General features: G+C 39.8%; 1 protein-coding gene across 3 annotated transcripts in view; it reads left to right on the top strand.

The window, feature by feature from the left end:
- Positions 1-18509, top strand: part of STK32A (serine/threonine kinase 32A) — a 130330-nt gene that overhangs the window by 18862 nt on the left and 92959 nt on the right. The window lies entirely within an intron of this gene.

The following is an 18509-nucleotide window of genomic DNA, read 5'->3' on the forward strand; positions in this document are numbered from 1 at the left end:
TTTAAACACCTTTAAGCGTACAACTCAGTGGCATTAGGTACATTCACAAGAAGCACAATCACCACTGTCATTTCCAGAACTTTTTAATGATCCCAAACATAAACTCTGTACCCATGAAATACTGACTTCCCTGTCTCTACTCCTTCTCACCCCTGGTAACTCTATTCTACTTTCTGACTTTATGAAGTTGACTCTTCAAAGTACCTCATGTAACTGTAATCATACAATATTTGTCATTTTGAGCCTGGCTCATTTCCTTGAGGTTCATCTTTGAGGTCTTTGAGGTTCATCCATGTTGCAGCATGTGTTAGAACATCATCCATCACTTTTTGTGGCCATATATTATTCCACAGTACATGTACACCATATTCTGTTTATCCATTTATCTGTTGATGAACACTTGGGTTATTTCTACCTCTGGGCTCTTGTGGATAATGCTACATGAACACTGGTGTACACATATCTGTTTGAGTCCCTGCCTTCGGTTCTTTGGTGTATATTCCTAGGAGTGGATTTGCTGAGAGATATAAATCTTTGAGTTCAATCATTACAGGTATCTACCACATGGGGCTGCACTTACCCTTATGTGATGGTGGAAAATAAACCTTCTGAAGTATTCCCTTCAGAATACATTTCATGTTTTTTTTTTTAAGATTTTATTTATTTATTCATGGGGGGGAGGGCGCACAGAGACACAGGCAGAGGGAGAAGCGGGCTCCTTGCATGGAGCCCGATGTGAGACTCCATCCCGGGTCCCCAGGATCACGCCCTGGGCTGAGGGCGGCGCGAAACTGCTGAGCCACCCGGGCTACCCCAGAATACTTTTCAAGAACGAACTCTGTAGCCATCTCAGGACTACGTACCTGAGGCCTTAACCCATATATCTCTGCTGGACATACTAGAGCTTTCGCTTATCCATACTGAAGGAGGAGGTAGCTTAGCAGACCAGGACCTATTATTTTATTTTCGTTCAAAATGTACTGACAACAGGTAATTTCAATAGTCAGCAGATTCTGATTCTGCACAGCTGAACTCATTCCCCTTGGTCTCCTGTTTCGAGTGCTTGGCACCAGGGAATACCAGACAGTTACAGAACTCTCTCTTCAAGGATCTTCAGAACTGTTCTTTTGCCCTCCTCAATTAAGCTTCTCATATTTACTTCTTGAACCGTAGGAATATACTTCCATCTATTCATCAAGTTCTTGGAATATGTAAATCGAGTTAGAATAAGCCAGTCTTTCTGCTGTCTTAACACGTCATCACATTTTCTCTCCCTGAGTTTGGAGATGGACATGGAGAGCTCGTGCTACTGCCCAGTGATAACAAGCTTAGATTTTAGAATCAGAAGCTCCAAATTAGTTTCCCATTATTACTTTCCTAGGGCTACTATAACAAGTACCACAAGCTGGATGGCTTCAAACAATAGAAATTACCATTGTTCTAGAAGCTAGAAGTCTTAAATCAAGTTATTGGCAGGGCCATGGCCCACTGAATCTTCTAGGTGAAGGTACTTCTGGTAGCCTCGTTCCAATCTCTGTGTGTGTGCAAATTTCCCTCTTCTCTTCTACCCAGACACCAGGCATATTGGATTAAGGGCTCACTCCATACTGGGTTCAATATAACCTCATCTTAACTTAACCAGTTATATCTGCAACAACATCATTCCCAAGGAAGATCACATTCTAAGGTACTAAGGTAATGACTTCAACAAATCATTTTGGGGTTTCTCAACTTGTAACCAATACCCTTGATTTGTCTGCTAACTCCATCTGTTACTAGCTCCATGACCATGAGCAAATTATCCACTCTAAGTCTCAGGGTTTTATTTGTGTTTTGGGGCTAATAAGGATTGTATGAAATAATGCAAGTAAAATACCTAGTACAGTGCTTCATATACTAAGCATTGGAAAGTGCTAACAGATTATCATTAGATTTGTGATGGGGATTTCTACATAGGGCTGTATGTTAGGATTCTGGTTTAAAGTTAACATCTTTCATTTAAAAGAGATCTGTTGTTGTTGTTGTTTTTAAAGACTTTGCTTATTTATTTGACACACACACAGAGGGAGAGAGAGAACAAGCAGGGGGAGCTGCAGGCAGAGGAAGAGGGAGAAGCAGACTTCCTGCTCAACAGGGAGCTCGATGCAGGGCTCAATCCCAGGACCTCAGGATCACGACCTGAGCTGAATGCAGATGCCTAACAAACTGAGCCACCCAGGCACCCCAAAAGAGACCTGTTAACATGGGATCCACAAATAGGATTCTGAGGAACTCTGTAATTTATACCAACATTAGTTTGTGTATTTGCTTTATTTTCTTTCCTGTAAAAGGGTCCATGTATTCACCAAAGCAGTCCATGCCATCCCCTCACATCTAAGAATGTGGTTGCATTCGTGGTGCTCTTGGGGAAGGAAGTTTATAGGGAATTTTGAGTATAGGAAACTTAGAGCAAAGTCAGAGAGATAGGGCTACCAGGTGGGGTAAGAGAGACCCGGGCTTCAGAGTGCTTCTCCAGTGTGGTACTTCTCTTAGGTTATCCCAATCCATCTTAATCACAAATGGAGACCAAAATATCACCACACTTATTTACAGAGCAGAGACCTGAAACTCAGCAAAGTTAGAAAATTTGCCCAAGTTCACGCATCATGGAAGAGGCAGACCTGAAGCATCACCTCGCTTCTGCCTGTATCCGACGGACAGTATTTGACATTTGCAGTGTAGTTGCTCATCCTCTCCTAATGTGACTTTTAAAGTGATTCTGAGATACGAGTAAGGAAGTGATCATCATCCCCTTATTAGGATAAGAATATGAGTCTTTAAAAAAAAAAGAATGTCTTAAAATGGTTTTTAAAAAACACTAGCCCAAGTCACCAAGCCAGTAAGTAGTAAAGAGATGGCTGTTTCTTGTTCCTAGTGTTAGGTTCTTTTTTTGGAAAAAAAAACAAAATAAAACAAAAAAAACCCAAACCCTTCTTTATTGAGTGCCCATTATATTCTTATATATTCTCAGTATACATTATCTCATTTAATCCCAACCACAGCCCAATGTAATAGGATGAGAAAAATGCTAGCAAGGCTCTAGGAGAAGATGATGAGTCAAACATTTTCCTCTACTTCCATCCCCTAAGAACTGGCAGTGTCACGTGCCTCTAGAAGGACATGTGAAGGGGATATCTAAAATAAGGAAGATTGTTTGCATAGCTGTATAAAAACTGATCTGTCCCTTCTACCACTAGAAAGGAAGAAAGAAAGAAAGAAAGAAAGAAAGAAAGAAAGAAAGAAAGAAAGAAAGAAGAAAGAAAGAAAGAAAGAAAGATACTAGTCCTCTCCACCCCTGCACCATGGTTTATACTCTGGAGAAGAGGGTCTCCTAACTGGGAAGACCTGGCACACCAAAGGCAGGGGTGCCTTATGGAAATGGAGGGATCAGTGAGGTACATGGGTGCAGGCTGGCTGCTTGGGACTTCCACCCTCTTTCCCAATTTGGCTCTGATAACACTGGCAGCTGGGGTCTCCTCTCCTCTGACAAGAGGGTAATAGAAAGTTTTTTTCTGGAGATTTTGGCCAACCAAAGAAGGAAGATCTACAGTTATCGATATGGGAGGGTTTTGAACATCCTAGCCATCCCTCTCTAGAGTGAAGCTTGCTATTGACAAGACTCACCCACAGTCTCAGACCTTCCCAACAGTACTTTAGGATTGAGCAGACAACTGAGGGTTTTCAGACACATGGGAAGGACTTCTAATGGGACAGATAAAGATTAAATTTTGAACAGAAGAAAACACAACTTAAGGAAAACTGTCAGGGATATTAAGAAATAACAACTCTTGAGGTACCTGAGTGGATCCGTCGGTTGAGGATCTGAACTCTTGATTTTGGCTTAGACCATGATCTCAGGGTGGTGGGATTGAAGCCTGTGTGGGGCCCCGTGCTGAGTGAGGAGCCTGCTTAAGATTCTCTCTCTCCCTCTTCCTTTGCCCCTCCCCCACCCCACTCCTGCTCATGTGCATGTGCACTCTCTCCCTCTCTCTAAAAAAAAAGAACAACGGATTTTTAAAAAATATTTTATTTATTTATTCACGAGAGACACAGAGAAAGGGAGGCAGAGAAATAGAAGGAGAAGCAGGCTCCATGCAGGAAGCCCAAAGTGTGACTCCATCCTGGGACTCCAGGATCACACCCTGAGCCAAAGGCAGATGCTCAACCACTGAGCCACCCAGGCATCCCCTGATTTTTTTTAATAGAAAAAAAAATAGGATATCAAGAAAGCAACATTCAGAGAACAAAATTAGTATTAGGGGAAAAAATTATAGCACACAAGATTGAAAGGTTTTGAAAATAAATTTAAGGAAATTTTCCAGAATGAGTAAACAGAGATAGAAAAAAGCAGGGTAAATAAAAGAAAATTTAAAGTCCAGTCTAAGAGTTCTAGTTTCTAAATAATAGAAGGATCGAAAAGATGGAAAGAAATGAGGAAACCATCACCACTTAATTTAAAGGAAAAAAGAAAAGCCTGGAACTTAAGAACACATGTTTCAAGAATGAATAAGCCAATTCAATGCCCAGCAAAATGAATAAAAAAGCTGTATCGTTATTAACTTTCAAAGCATCCTATACAAATATACAATGCTGTGTGGTTCCAGAAAGAAGACTGTTGCATCAAAGGATCTGGCATCAAAATAGCTTTAGACTTCTCAGCAGTGACACAAAAAGCTAGAAATTAAGGAGAGCAGTGCCTTCAAAATTCTGAAGGAAGATGATTTCCAACTTAGAATTCAATAGTCAGCTGAGTTCTCAATTCAGTGTGAGTAGAATAAAATATTTTTCATATATGCGAGTATTCAAAAATTAACTTCCCATGCAGTCTTTCTTACAAAGCTATTAGAGGATTCACTCCACAAAAACAATGGAGTAAAACAAGAAGGTGGAAGATGGTGCATGCAATAAGCAGGCAATCCACCACTGTAGAGGAGCGAAGGAGATCCCTAAGATGATGGTCAAGGGGAGCCCACCATGACAGCCATGCAGTAAGATCACCAGCCCAGATGCAGTTAGGTCAGAGGGCTCTGGGAGAGCCAATTTCAGGACGCTGGCAATGGGATCAATGCTCGTGAACACATTTGAAGGGGAATTTAAACAACTGGAGAAGAGTTGGAAATTGATTTAGGGAAAAGGATATAGGAAAATGAGTATGTGTGTAAACAACACTATTATTAACTACAGGGAAAGAAAAAACTGTGTAAGAAAGGAAAATTAATCATGGAGTTTATGATCTAGATGCTAGGTACCATTTCCATACTCATGATAATGGAAATACTGAATGGTGATCTAATTGAAATTATTCTATCAAATATAGCTACATTGGAAAGATGGGCTCATGTTGGGGTGAGACCCCCAAGAGCTGGAAGGGGAGCTAATCCTCACCTGCCATCTTGGAGATTTAATAAGCAATGCCTAAAACTGAAAAGGAAAAAAAAAATATGCCATTTATAAGGTAAGGTAGGAACTGCAAATTTATTAGCTCAAAGAGGTATAAGTGTTAGCTCTTGGCCAGGAGAGATTGTAGAGTGAGACAAGGGTGTCAGAGGACTAAAATCAGTGTTTTATAATAAACCTTTAGAACTCATTGACTCCCCAAACTGTAGAAATGGAGAGAGAGAGAGAGAGAGAGAGAGAGAGAGAGAGAGAAATTCCTAATTTTGATAAAATTAAAAGTTTTTTAAAGAAAAATTAATAAAAATATTACTTCATGATTATCTTTAAATTATTTTTTCTTCTTTCCACTTGATTCTGTGATTAGTTCTGTGTTTTTAATACCAAAATCACATTAGTTTTATATAAAAATAATTTTCTTTGTGAACAGAGAACTCAAGTTCAGAAATGTCAGGTGAACTTCCAAATTCCGTTCATCTTGTAAGTGGTGGAGCTAGGATTCCAATGCAGTTCTGACTCAAATCGTTTTTTTATCATTGATCAAAATATCCATTAAAAACCAAGCAGCAGGGGCACCTGGGTCACTCAGTTGGTTAAGCATCTGCCTCCGGCTCAGGTCATGGTCTCAAGGTCCTGGGATAGAGTCTGGCATTAGGCTCCCTGCTCAGCAGTGTGCTTCTCCCTCTGCCTCCTGCCCCCACCCCCCTACTTGTCTCGTTCTTGCTCGCCCTCTCTCTTTCAAATAAATAAATGAAATCTTAAAAAAATAGAAAGGAGCAAAACTGCCATGCTGCAATATTCTCTTCCCTCTCTGAAGATCCACCAAGCTTCTTTCCACACCGAACATCAACACTGGATCACTTTCATCTGTGTACGTTATTTGCCTATCTATTTATTTATGCCTATCTAACTCCAGAAAGGTGCAAGACTGGATTCCTGAGGTACTATAGGAAAATAAAATGCAAATGAGATGAGGGGTATTTGATTACACAGATTTCTGTTCTCACGAATGCTGCTGAGTGAGTCATACTCCAGTTCCTGAGGGTACGATTTAATTTTTCCAAGGACCTAGCGGAGTCCTGGGCACGTAGATGCTCAACAGGTCATTGTTGATATGACTTGCTAACAGCTGCAGCTTCTGGAGAAGTGACTTTAGCTTCTTTCCCACTTTGCTGCTCCTGGGTGAAAAGGGTACACGTGACCTTTTCTTTGTGACTGCCTCCATCTGGGAACGTAGCGTGATGACTAAACATTCATCTGATTAATGGAAGACTGAAAAATAAACTGGAAGAACTGTATTTTTACCCAGAGGTTCCATTTTTTTCTGTCTTTTTACTTCCTTTCTTGGCAGACCATGCAGTGTCCACTCTAAAAAATGGGCATAGTGACAGCAGAATTTAGAAGAGGGACTGGTCCCTTCTGTGTTCTGAAGATGATGTGGGAGTCTGTAGTTTTGTGTGGGCCCCTTGCTGGTACCATAGTGAGACACTTGTACTTCTGTTCAAGGATCACGCAGGTAGTCTCTGACTCCTCCTGTTAATTATCCTCTAGCTGCTGGGAGGTTACCAACCACGTCCTCACTTAGGACAGTCGGTTGTTGTAAAGTTGACAAGGTGAAGAATGGCAGGTCTCAGTACTTCTGAGCTCAAAGACTGAGGAAGTCAGTTCTTGAGGTTTAACATGTAAATCCAATGTCTGCAGAGCGATCTCAACATTCAAGTGGAGACTGACTTTACTGCCTGTCTCATTAAAAAGCATTTTGATAATAAGTTGCTGGTAAGACATTTCTAGGAGTTACCTACTGTAAATGATGATGTGTTAGGAAATCAACATAAAGGAAAAGATATTTAAAATTTTTCTTCTAAAGCCATCCACATTTTATAAAACATTGATGATGGCACATCATTGCCCCCTTCTTCCACTTAGTAAATATTCATAACACACCTGCTACAGGCCCAGCATGGGTCTAGGCAATGTGCATATAATGACAAACGTGTCTGCTTTCACAGAGGTTACATTCTTGGCACTGTTTGTCCCATGTGAATTCTCAACATCATTTTGCCTATCGTTGTGGCAAAAAAAACCAATGCTCTGGGCTGGTATCAAAGTAGCTTATCTAGTAACCGTAACAAAACCAGCAACAATAATGCTACATTTATTGAACTTATACTCTCTACTAAAGTACTTGATAAGCACCTTTGATATGGCTTATTTCACCTAGTCCTCATAGGACTCTTAGAAAGGGTACTATATATGATCACAATTTTATACAGGAGAAATAAAGACCAGAGAGGTAAACTAATTTACTAACAAGTTCATAGCTAGTATGTAGTACACCCAAACCCAAACCCACAGTTTTATGCTCTTTACCACTGGACAGGATCATAAAATTTTGAGGACTTGCCTGTAAGATTCAAATTATGAAACTTGGATCCACAAAAAAGACAAGTTCAAGTCTAAGCCCCAACCCTGGGAGACCACTTTCTCAGGTCTCTGTAACTCATCCGCAAAGTAGCAATAATTTTACCACTTCACAGGTTTTGGTGGTAAAGTGTCTGGACTGTGCCTGAACACGCATACACAGAACAGATAATCCATTTAATTATCAACTTTGTCCTAAGATGTGGTACAGTGCAGGCAACAAAGGCCTATTAATTATTTAGAGACACCATTTTTTATTTGCTTCACATTCATGGGGTTGGGGGCAAAGGAAGTTTAAGGCCACTAAAACAAAATTAACTAATCAACACCTACCTATGGAGAGCCTCCTCACCCTCCTTGGGAAGTGCAGTGTCCCAGTCCTCCAATGCTTGGTGGGCTGTTGAACTCCTACCCACTCTGCAAGGCCCAGCTAAAACGCTGTCCCTCCCTGAAGGTCTCTTATCTTTTACTGTTTGAAGATACTGCTCCCCGCCCTCCCTTAGAACTCCTGTGGCTTTTATTGTACAGAGTAGCAGTTCTAAATAAGGACCCACAGCCTGGCTCCAGGCAGTTTCCATCAAAACTTCCAGGGAAGGGATCCCTGGGTGGCGCAGCGGTTTAGCGCCTGTCTTTGGCCCGGGGCGTGATCCTGGAGACCCGGGGATCAAATCCCACGTCGGGCTCCCGGTGCATGGAGCCTGCTTCTCCCTCCGCCTGTGTCTCTGCCTCTCTCTCTCTCTGTGTGACTATCATGAATAAATAAAAATTTAAAAAAAAAAAAAAAAAAAAAACTTCCAGGGAAGCCACATCAAAATACAAATTCCCGGGGTCAGCCCCCAGAGTCTGATTCAGCTGAGGCTCCTGAATTTGCATTTTTTAACTTATATATTTTATTTAAATTCAATTTGCCAACATACAGTATAACACCCAGTGAATCTACATTTTTAGAAGTGTGTTTTATGTGATCCTGACGGGCAGACGCACCTGGGAAATGCTGTGGAACCATACATGGCTCTCGATACATATATATTTCTTTATACTGCAATTATGTATGTGTGTATTTCATTTCTTTTCCTGGGAAATTATCTTTCTGAGACTCCAATTCAATGTAGGCATAACCACGAAGAAAATCTATAGGCAAGAATACTAAGGGGCACCTGGGTGGTTCGGTCAGTTGAGCACCTGCCTTTGGCTCAGGGTGTGATCCCGGGGTCCTGGGATTGAGCCCCACATGGGGCTCCCTGCTCAGCAGGGAGTCTGCTTCTCCCTCTCCCTCTGCCCATCCTCCTGCTTGTGCCCATGTGCATTCTCTCTCTTAAATAAATAAATTGGAAGTCTCTTTAAAAAAAAAAGAAAAAAAGTATTAAGAGCAAGTCCTTTTGCAACACCTTTCTCTTTTTAATCATGTCCTCTAGGATGTCTCACTTCATCGGCTGGACTAAGTTAGCTGTTCCTGCTGCACATCCCATGACACGAGGATCTCCCTACAGTAGTAGTACTTGTTTTAGTTGGAACTTTATAAGTTTTGCTAAAAAAGTAAAAATGAAAAATTGAATTATTGGCCATATATTTGGGAAGCCTAATCAGTAACCAAAGTAGGACCTGTATAAATACCGAACCACACACTTTAATGCCACCAGGGTTCCCCATTTATCCTGTGTGACTACTTTATTCTGTGTCAGCTGCTTTATTCTTTATTCCCTTAGGCCTACTGACCTGCCTTTTTTTTTTTTTTTTTTTTTTTTTACATTCAGCAAATTTTGTTCTTGTGTTGGGAAAGCCTTGTGATACAGGCCGAAGCATGCTTTTCCACATCAGAAAGTTCTACATTAATGTAAATATGTAGATTACAACTATGCTGGTCCCGTCCCATCTCCCAGACTGAAGTTTCTGGCTAGGGGTGTGGCACAGGATGGGTGACAGAAATGTGACCCACGTGTTTGGTGAGGCCAGTGTTGGGAGATGGAATCTGTGAAAAAGAGAGATCTCACCTAAAAAGAGAAGTAGGGGTGTGGAGAACCTAACTGTGTGCTATCCATCCTCCTTTCTTGGGCACAATTTTTTTTTATGTTTCATGGGCCTCTGTAACGGAGAATGTTTGAGGACAGCTCCGGAGTCCAATTGAGTGGGACTTCCACCATGCTCCCCTTGCCTACTCTGTGGCCCTGGCAAAATTGTGTAATCGTTCTGCACTGTAGTTTGCTCATCTTTAAAAAATGGCAATAATAGTACTACTGTTTCATAGCACTGTTGGAAAATTGAGGTAGTGTAGGCAACATGCTTAGAATAATGCCTGATATTCCTTACATAAATGTTAGAGATTAGTATTTATTAATGATTCAGTTGTGTCACTAGACCATAGGCCCCATAAAGGAAGGCAGCCTTGGCTTCTCTCCCCAGCACTTAGTACAATGCCTGGCTCCAATTGAGTCAGCCATCAGTAAATGTCAGTGAACGCAGAGCTGAGGTTAGTGAGCAATTTCTGTTTGCATCTTTACTCCCCCTAAGTGTCGCTTCTGCTATACTGGAGGAGAAAATCAAATCTATATGTTCTTCCTGGACTGGAGGGAAGAAGGGGGACAGGTAGCCAGTTACGCAGTAACTGCTTTCATATTACCTTTGCTTTTAGAGAATCAGAGCCTGAAGCAGTGACATGTTGAAGCAGCAAATTTATATATCAAATTAACATACCAAAAAAGCAGGCCTGATTTGGGCTTGACTTTTTTTTTCTTTAGATACATATAGTCTTATTCTCTGAAGAATTTTTCTTGGTACTCTGGGACTTATTGAGACTGTACTGGTTTAATTTGCTATCAGCTAGGGCCAAACAGCACTGGAATCTAACATTGTGCTATGTAAGCAAAATATAGAGAGGCTGCTTTATGAGGATATTCTCCAAAATCCCTTTAAAGATATTCACTTGGGGGGATCCCTGGATGGCTCAGTGGTTTAGCACCGCCTTTGGCCCAGAGCGTGATCCTGGAGACCCAGGATTGAGTCCCATGTCAGGCTCTCTGCATGGAGCCTGCTTCTTCCTCTGCCTGTGAATCTGCCTCCCTCTCTCTCTGTGTCTCCCATGAATAAATAAAATAAAATCTTTAAAAAAAATAAAAATAAAGGCATTCACTTCTTAATAATCACACTGGCATGGCTGCAAACAGGAAATTATCAATTGTTTTAGCTTTCAATTTAAGAAGTACTTTTTGGAAACTTCATTATTCGGGAACCTTCAAATTCTATGTACCTTAAATAGTACAACATTATTTATTCTAAAAAAAAAAAAAAAAAACGTTGCAAAAACTAAAACAGCAGGACAGCAATGCTTGGTCCAAATATAATATATGCCTTTAGCAGTCTTGAAGAAAAAAATGCCTTTCTTGTAAAGACATAAACCCAGAGGGACACAAAGGAAAAGATTGATACATTTGACCATATAAAATTTGACTACATAATATACAAACTTAACACTTCAGCTTCTACACTATTATAAATATTTTAAAGTCAAAAGCCAGATGGAGAGCCTGGATAAAATATTCCTGAGATTTGTTAAAGGGAGACTTAACATATATAACATTTTAAGCACACTTACTAAGCAAAAAGACAAATAACTTATTAAAAACTGGCAAAAATCTATGAATAGGCAGTTCTGTGGAAACAGTACACATACAATGACATGAGGCCTTATTCATCATTAAAGAAATATAAAGTAAATCAATAATTCAAGTTTTTCTTTACCTGTCAGGTCAAAGACTGTTGGCATGAGAGTATTGGCAAAGCGGTGGACAGAATCTATTTGTACACACTATTGGCTTGGAGGAGATTTGGTGCAACATCTCTGAAGGGCTAGTGTACAGTGTCTGTTAAACTAGAGATTTCACATACTCTTTGTTAACAGCATTTCTGCTTTTATGAAGGTAGCTTACAAGCCTCTGCACAAAAGCTGATCAAGGATGTTCGGGCCAGAATTGTAGGTAACACCAGATAATTAAACCATCTCTGAAATCCATCAAAAAGCTAAATATTTTATGGGACATTCTACACAATGTAATGAAAAAGAGTTGTTTAAAATAATTAGATCTAGATCTGCATGTGATGTATGAAGGAACAGTGAGAATATAATTATATAGAAAGAGCTTATAATCTCTGTTTCTATAGGAATGATGGTATGCTGCAACTGCTGTCAAAAGGGAATACATACAGAAATACAGAAAAATTATCTTAAAGGATACACAGAATTTGTTAAAAAAAGAAGCTGCCTTCTGGGAATGCAGCTAAAAATTCAGAATGGCAAGAAGTCTCAACCTTCTTCGAATAATTGTCCTTTAACATTTGTAATTTTTAGTTTTGAGTGAGCCGGCCACTATACTTCTGGTGCATCACACCTCAGCCTCTAAACCACCTGTGATTCCAGTTTAATCAGCACCATTTTGCAGATGGGGACACACAGCTGACGCCCTTGTTTCCTCATCAATAGAAGGATTTACATGAACATCAAGAAGTGCAGTTCCCCATAGTTGCGCATAGGGTCATGATTTGGTATTTACTTAGGCTGGAATCATCTTTTTTACTAGGAAAAAGATAAAATATTTTCCAAATATTTTGACCTCAATCATAGAAAAAAAGGAGAGGAGTTCTGCTTTACCTTCTATTCTCTCAAATGCCTAGTGTCAGGATGGTATAAGAAACTCTAAGGAAGAGTCTCACCTTTCCTTCTGTTTACTGCGCAGAACGTTGAGACAGGAGAGATGGTAAGAGAAGTAAAACGAAGGAAAGAAAAAGCATCAAACACAGGATTCTATCCTCAGCATGCCTAATTTTTGGGAAAGACTTGGGGAAAGCTGACTTGACCCCTGTGATTCTAAAAGGAGAGACAAATCCCTCCTTGCTTCCCCTGCTTCTGCCTATGGGATGGGTGTATACATGGTAATAACATTAAAACGACTATAGAAATAGTGGCTAAGAGCTTAGGTCCAGAATCAGAGAGGTGTGTACTGAGTGTACGTGAAGCCACTGAGCAGACTCAGATGGCTGATTCCGCCCACTTCTGCACTCAAGCATCGGGTGTGGTTTTGTGACAGCAGTCAGCCAGCTGTCCCCTCGGGTGTCTTACTATCCAAGTGACTAATAAATTTGAGTCTGCGAATGAGCTGAGTGTGGTTTTAGTGCCTAAATGTTTCCTATACAAAAACACCGAAATGCAATTCATGTGCTTCATCTGGTGCTCACGCAAGAGATGACTATGTTGGACTTTTTGAAAGACTCCTTTGGTTTCCAAAGCAGTACATTTCTGGAGGACTTTCACGTGCAGTTTTGACTAACCAAGGTTCCATCCCACTCTCTGACTTCAGAACCTAACGCCAGGGTCATTTAGTCACTCCACTAGTGACACCCACAGCAAGTTATTTAATCTCTCTGATCTGAGCATCCCTAGCTACACAGGCTGTGAGGTTGTTGTGAGGATAAAATGAGACATAAAAATGAAAGCTACACTGGGCTCCTGGGTGGCTCAGTTGGTTAAGTGTCTGCCTTCAGTTTAGGTCATGATGCCAGGGTCCTGGGATTGAGCCCTGCATCCGGCTTCCTGCTCAGCAGGGAGTCTGCTTCTCCCCCTCCCTCTCCCTCTGCCCTTCCCTTGGCTCATGTTCTCTCTCTCTCTCTCTCTCTCTCTCTCATTCTCTATGTCACATAAGTAGCCTTTTAAAAAATGAAATGCACACCAGGCCACACATAAACAGATCCCTCAAGCGCATAGAATTTCTGTGTCTGGTTGATTTGTGGAGAATGTGACCTACCCCAAAGAAAAACTAAAAAATAAGCCTTTTATAATATTTAGTACTTTTATTTTTTTTAAGATTTTATTTATTTATTCACGAGAGACACAGAGAGAGAGAGAAGCAGGCAGAGACACAGGCAGAGGGAGGAGCAGACTCCATGCAGGGAGCCTGACATGGGACTTGATCCCCAGACCTGAGATCACACCCTGAGCCAAAGGCAGACACTTAACCACTGATGTTAAGGTGTTCCTAGTACTTTTATTTTTTAAAAAATATTTTATTGATTTATTCATGAGAGACACACAGAGAGAGGCAGAGATATAGGCAGAGGGAGCCCGATGCAGGACTCAATCCCGGAACCTCAGGATCACAACCTGAGCCAAAGGCATATGCTCAATCATTGAGCCACCCAGGTGCCCCAATATTTAGTATTTTTAAAACTATCTGAAGTAGTATCATAACATTAGGAGCCATTCAACTCAGGCTATTAACCTGATACACCTCTAGGCAACCTTAGGGACACTGTACTGACATGATGTTTGCTAAGACTGGGGTGAGCAGCCATGTGTGAAGGCAAGACTCCACAGCAGATAAGAAAGATATTGAAGATTTCAGCTTTGCGACTTGTCTGTCCTTCCTTAGGCCACATGCGTAGGCCAGCTCGGTCAGTGGAAGTGAGAACCAGGCTGTATAGTATTTTAAATAGAAAAATCTAAAAGGGCACTTGGGTGGCTCAGTGGTTGAGCATCTGCCTTTGGCTCAGGTCATGATGCCAGGGTCCTGGAATCGAGTTCCACATTGGGCTCCCCACAGGGAGCCTGCTTCTCCTCTGCCTATGTCTCTGCCTCTCTCTGTGTGTCTCTCATGAATAAATAAATAATTTTTTTTAAATGTAGACACAACAAAGGTTAACTTTGCTTCAGAGATTGGAGGAAACACTGCAAGAACACCACACCACTGACTACAAAAACGGCAAATGTGTAGAAGTGACACTGACAAGTGCCATTTTCTTCCATGCTGACTGGTAATACCCGTGTGCTGTGATAGCAACTTAACTGCGGTATCGGCTGGGGGGTTCTGAATTATGCTATCCCCTAAGAAGTGCTATTAGGAATACTAGCCACAAGTAGTCAGTTCCAGTTCATATTCTAAGTACTTTCTGTATGGTAACTCATTTCATCTTCCTCTAAACCTGATGAGATATTTATTATTTCCATACCCACTTCACAGATGAAGAAACAAAGCATAGAAGTAAACTGCCAAGATTATACAACTATCAATTGTAGGAGCTGGGATGTGAACTCAGGAGATCTGTCTCCAAAGACTCATCTCAGAGGCTGGCACACTTTTCTGTAAAAAGCCAGCTGGTAAATATTACAGATTTTTATATGGTTGTATATTTTTTATCTTGGCTCATAGGCAAAACAACAATGGCTGCAGACCCATTTTGACCTGTGGCCATAAATAATCTGCTGGTTAATATTATACATGTTGATCATAGGTTTAAGTGTACAGAGGATATGCTATTTGATACCCAGCCCCTTTGGTAAATCCTATACACGTATAATACAAATGGGTTTCTGTTGATAAAATAATCCATAATTCTGACTTCACCTCTTTCTCCTTTTTATCTGAGTCATGAAGTCTCATTGCCTCTTCCATGAGCCTCCCTCCTAACTACTACTCCTATTGCTGGACACTTAGGAAGGGCCAATAAGTGAGGCCAGTATCTCTGATGAAAATAGATGCAGAAATCCTCAACAAAATATTAGCAAACTGAATCCAAGGATATATTTTAAAATTTCATTCACCACAATCAAGTAGGATTTATTCCCTGGATACAAGGGTGGCTCAATATTCAACAAATCAATATGATATATCACATCAATAAGAGAAAGGATAAGAACCATATGATTGCTTCAACAATTGCAGAACAAACTGACATGATATTGACAAAGTATAATATCCATTCGTGATAAAAACCCTCAACAAAGTAAGTTTATAGGCAACATATCTGAACATAATCAAGAAAAACCCACAGCTAACATTATACTCAATGGGGAAAAACTGAGAGCTTCTCCTCTAAGATCAGGAGAAAGACAAAGATGTCCATTCTTACCTCTCTTACTCAATGCAGTACCAGAAATCCTAGCCACAGCAATCAGACAAGAATAAGAAATAAAAGGCATCCAAGGTAAGCAAGAAGTAAAACTTTCATTATTTGCAGATGGCATGATGCTATATATAGAAAACCCTGAGGACTCCACCATAAAAACTACTAGAACTGATAATTAAATTTGGTAAGGCCACAGGATACAAAATCAATGTACAGAAATCCATTGCATTTCTATACATTTATAATGAAGCAGCAGAAAGAGATATTGAAAAACAATCCCATTACAATTGCACAAAAAATAATAAAATACCTAGGAATAAACTTAACCAGAGATGAGAAAGACACTAATTCAAAGGAATAACATGCACCCCTATGCTTACTGCAGCATTATTTATGATAGCCAAACTATGAAAGCAGCCCAAGAGCCCAATGATAGATGAATGGATAAAGAATATGTGGTGTATATGTATACAATGGATTATTACTCAGCCATATAAAGGAATGAATTATTGCAAGGGACACCTGGGTGGCTCAATGGTTGAGGGTCTGCCTTCAACGCAGGGCACGATCCTGGGGTCCTGGGATTGAGTCCCACATCGGGCTCCCCATAGGGAGCCTCTGCCTCTGCCTATATCTCTGCCTCTCTGTGTGTATGTCTCATGAATAAATAAAATCTTGAAAAGAAAAAAAAAAGAATGAAATATTGCCCTTTGCAACAATACAGATGGATCTAAAGACCATAATGTTAAGTGACATAAGTCAGTCAGAGAAAGACAAATACCATATGATTTCACTCATATGTGGAATTTTAGGAATAAAACAAATGAACAAGAGAAAAAGGAGAGAAACAAACCAAGAGACAAAGTCTTAACTTTAGTGAATAAACTGATGGCTACCATGGGGGAAATGGGTGAAATAGGCGAAGGGGATGAGCATTAAGTAGGAATTTTGAATCACTAAATTGTACACCTGAAATGAATATAACCCTATATGTTAACTGCCCAGGAATTAAAAGATAAATAAAGGATGGAATGAGAGGTTTTTTCCTAGCCACTTTTAATCTGTCATTGGCTTTCTCCCCATGCTGATTATTATATTCAGAAGTGATTTTAGACAGTTTGTTATTGAACTGGAGTCTGCTTTCTTTTTTGACTGACTAGAAATAAAGGCATAAGTAAGATGCATTCTTTCTAAAGCTTTAGTCCTATTGCTTTTCTGGGACCAGACACTAATTAAGGCAGTTATCCTAGTAGAACTAGCAACCTGGCATCTAATCTTTTATCATTTTCATTAAAGCCTAAAATGGCTTATAAAGAGAGATTAATCATGAAATGGATTAATATCACAAAGGAGCTTCATGCTTTCTAGGTACTTGCTGTATGCTTGAAGATTCAAAATGTCGTCACAGCGTTCTAGGCTAGGCTACTAGTGGAGAAATCACTGTTAATGTTACCAGGTCTGCTCAAGATTAAATCTTGGACTTGCAAATAAATCCTGGTCAATTTTTTGACACCTTTATGGTGCATAATGTAGAACTGTGCCTCCTGTAATAAGTGTGAGGAAATCATTGGTTAGGTTATATCAGTTTGAATGTTAAGAGAAAATTGATAGAAGTGTCTTTCAAGTTATTTTGACTACAACCTGTGAAAAAAGATACCAAAAACTTCTTATCATGATCCAATCCATATCTACCTGCACACATATGTAAAACTAACACAGGGTTTCAAAGCAATACTACTCTTACTCTACGTTTGAGACATTTCTGACTAATTTTCTAACCTTTTCTACTTTGTTTAAATTTTGGATACTTCTCATACCTCCCAATTACTTTTATAACTCCTTAATGGGGAGTTATAGTTGACCCCATTTGGACAACAATTTCTTAGAAGATCCTCATGTTCACACTGCTCATATTTACAAGAAGCAACTGTTTTGAGGTTCCTGTGTATCTTTACAGCTTTGTTTGATTTATTTGCTGAGAAGCAACTATGTGGAAATCACTGTATGAGGCTCTGTGGGAAGTGGTAAGAGTTTTGCTTTCCACTACCTCAAACCAGGAATTTTCTGAGTTGCGAGGGAAACCAGGATGAACAAAAGGACCTATTATCTCTGCCCTCATTGAGTTTATAATCTAATAGATTAAAGAAACTCCAACTGCAAGAATTTTGGAAAATAAGTCATTCACTTGACTTCGTTTACTAAATAAACAACTTTATTAGCACTTTCTGGGTAGAAGGTATGTTTTTCTTATCTAGGAGGGTCAGTCTTGTTTCTGTGGGACCAGATCTCTCTATAATCATCGGTGTTCAGTGATGCTCCTCCTGACTGTCACCTGCGAGAAATCCATCGTTACATGCTCTTAGAGCCCCACGACTTCTCACTTTAACATTCAGTGAGTTTTAATTGTCCATTAATTTATGATTATTTATAAGTGTCTCTCTATATATGAATCCTGTACTAGATTACAGTCTCCATAAAGGCAGAGATTCTATTTTTACTTTACTATTACTATATTCCCCAGTACTAAGCACTATGATTAATGAATAAGAAGTGTTTAAGAAATATTTTTTTGAATGAATGAATGAATGAATGAATGAATATCTTTTTTTTCAATCAGAAAATTTTATTTATTTATTTTTTCTTTTTTGAATGAATGGACATCTTAAAGTCATCTGGAATGTTGTTTTAAACAAGGCACTCTGGTTTCACCCAATCTTTATTAATTCATTAGCAACTAAAAAGCAACTGATAATCCTTCACATTGT

The sequence above is a fragment of the Vulpes vulpes genome, chromosome 2, assembly GCF_048418805.1.
Source record: "Vulpes vulpes isolate BD-2025 chromosome 2, VulVul3, whole genome shotgun sequence".
Lineage (NCBI taxonomy): Eukaryota > Metazoa > Chordata > Mammalia > Carnivora > Canidae > Vulpes > Vulpes vulpes.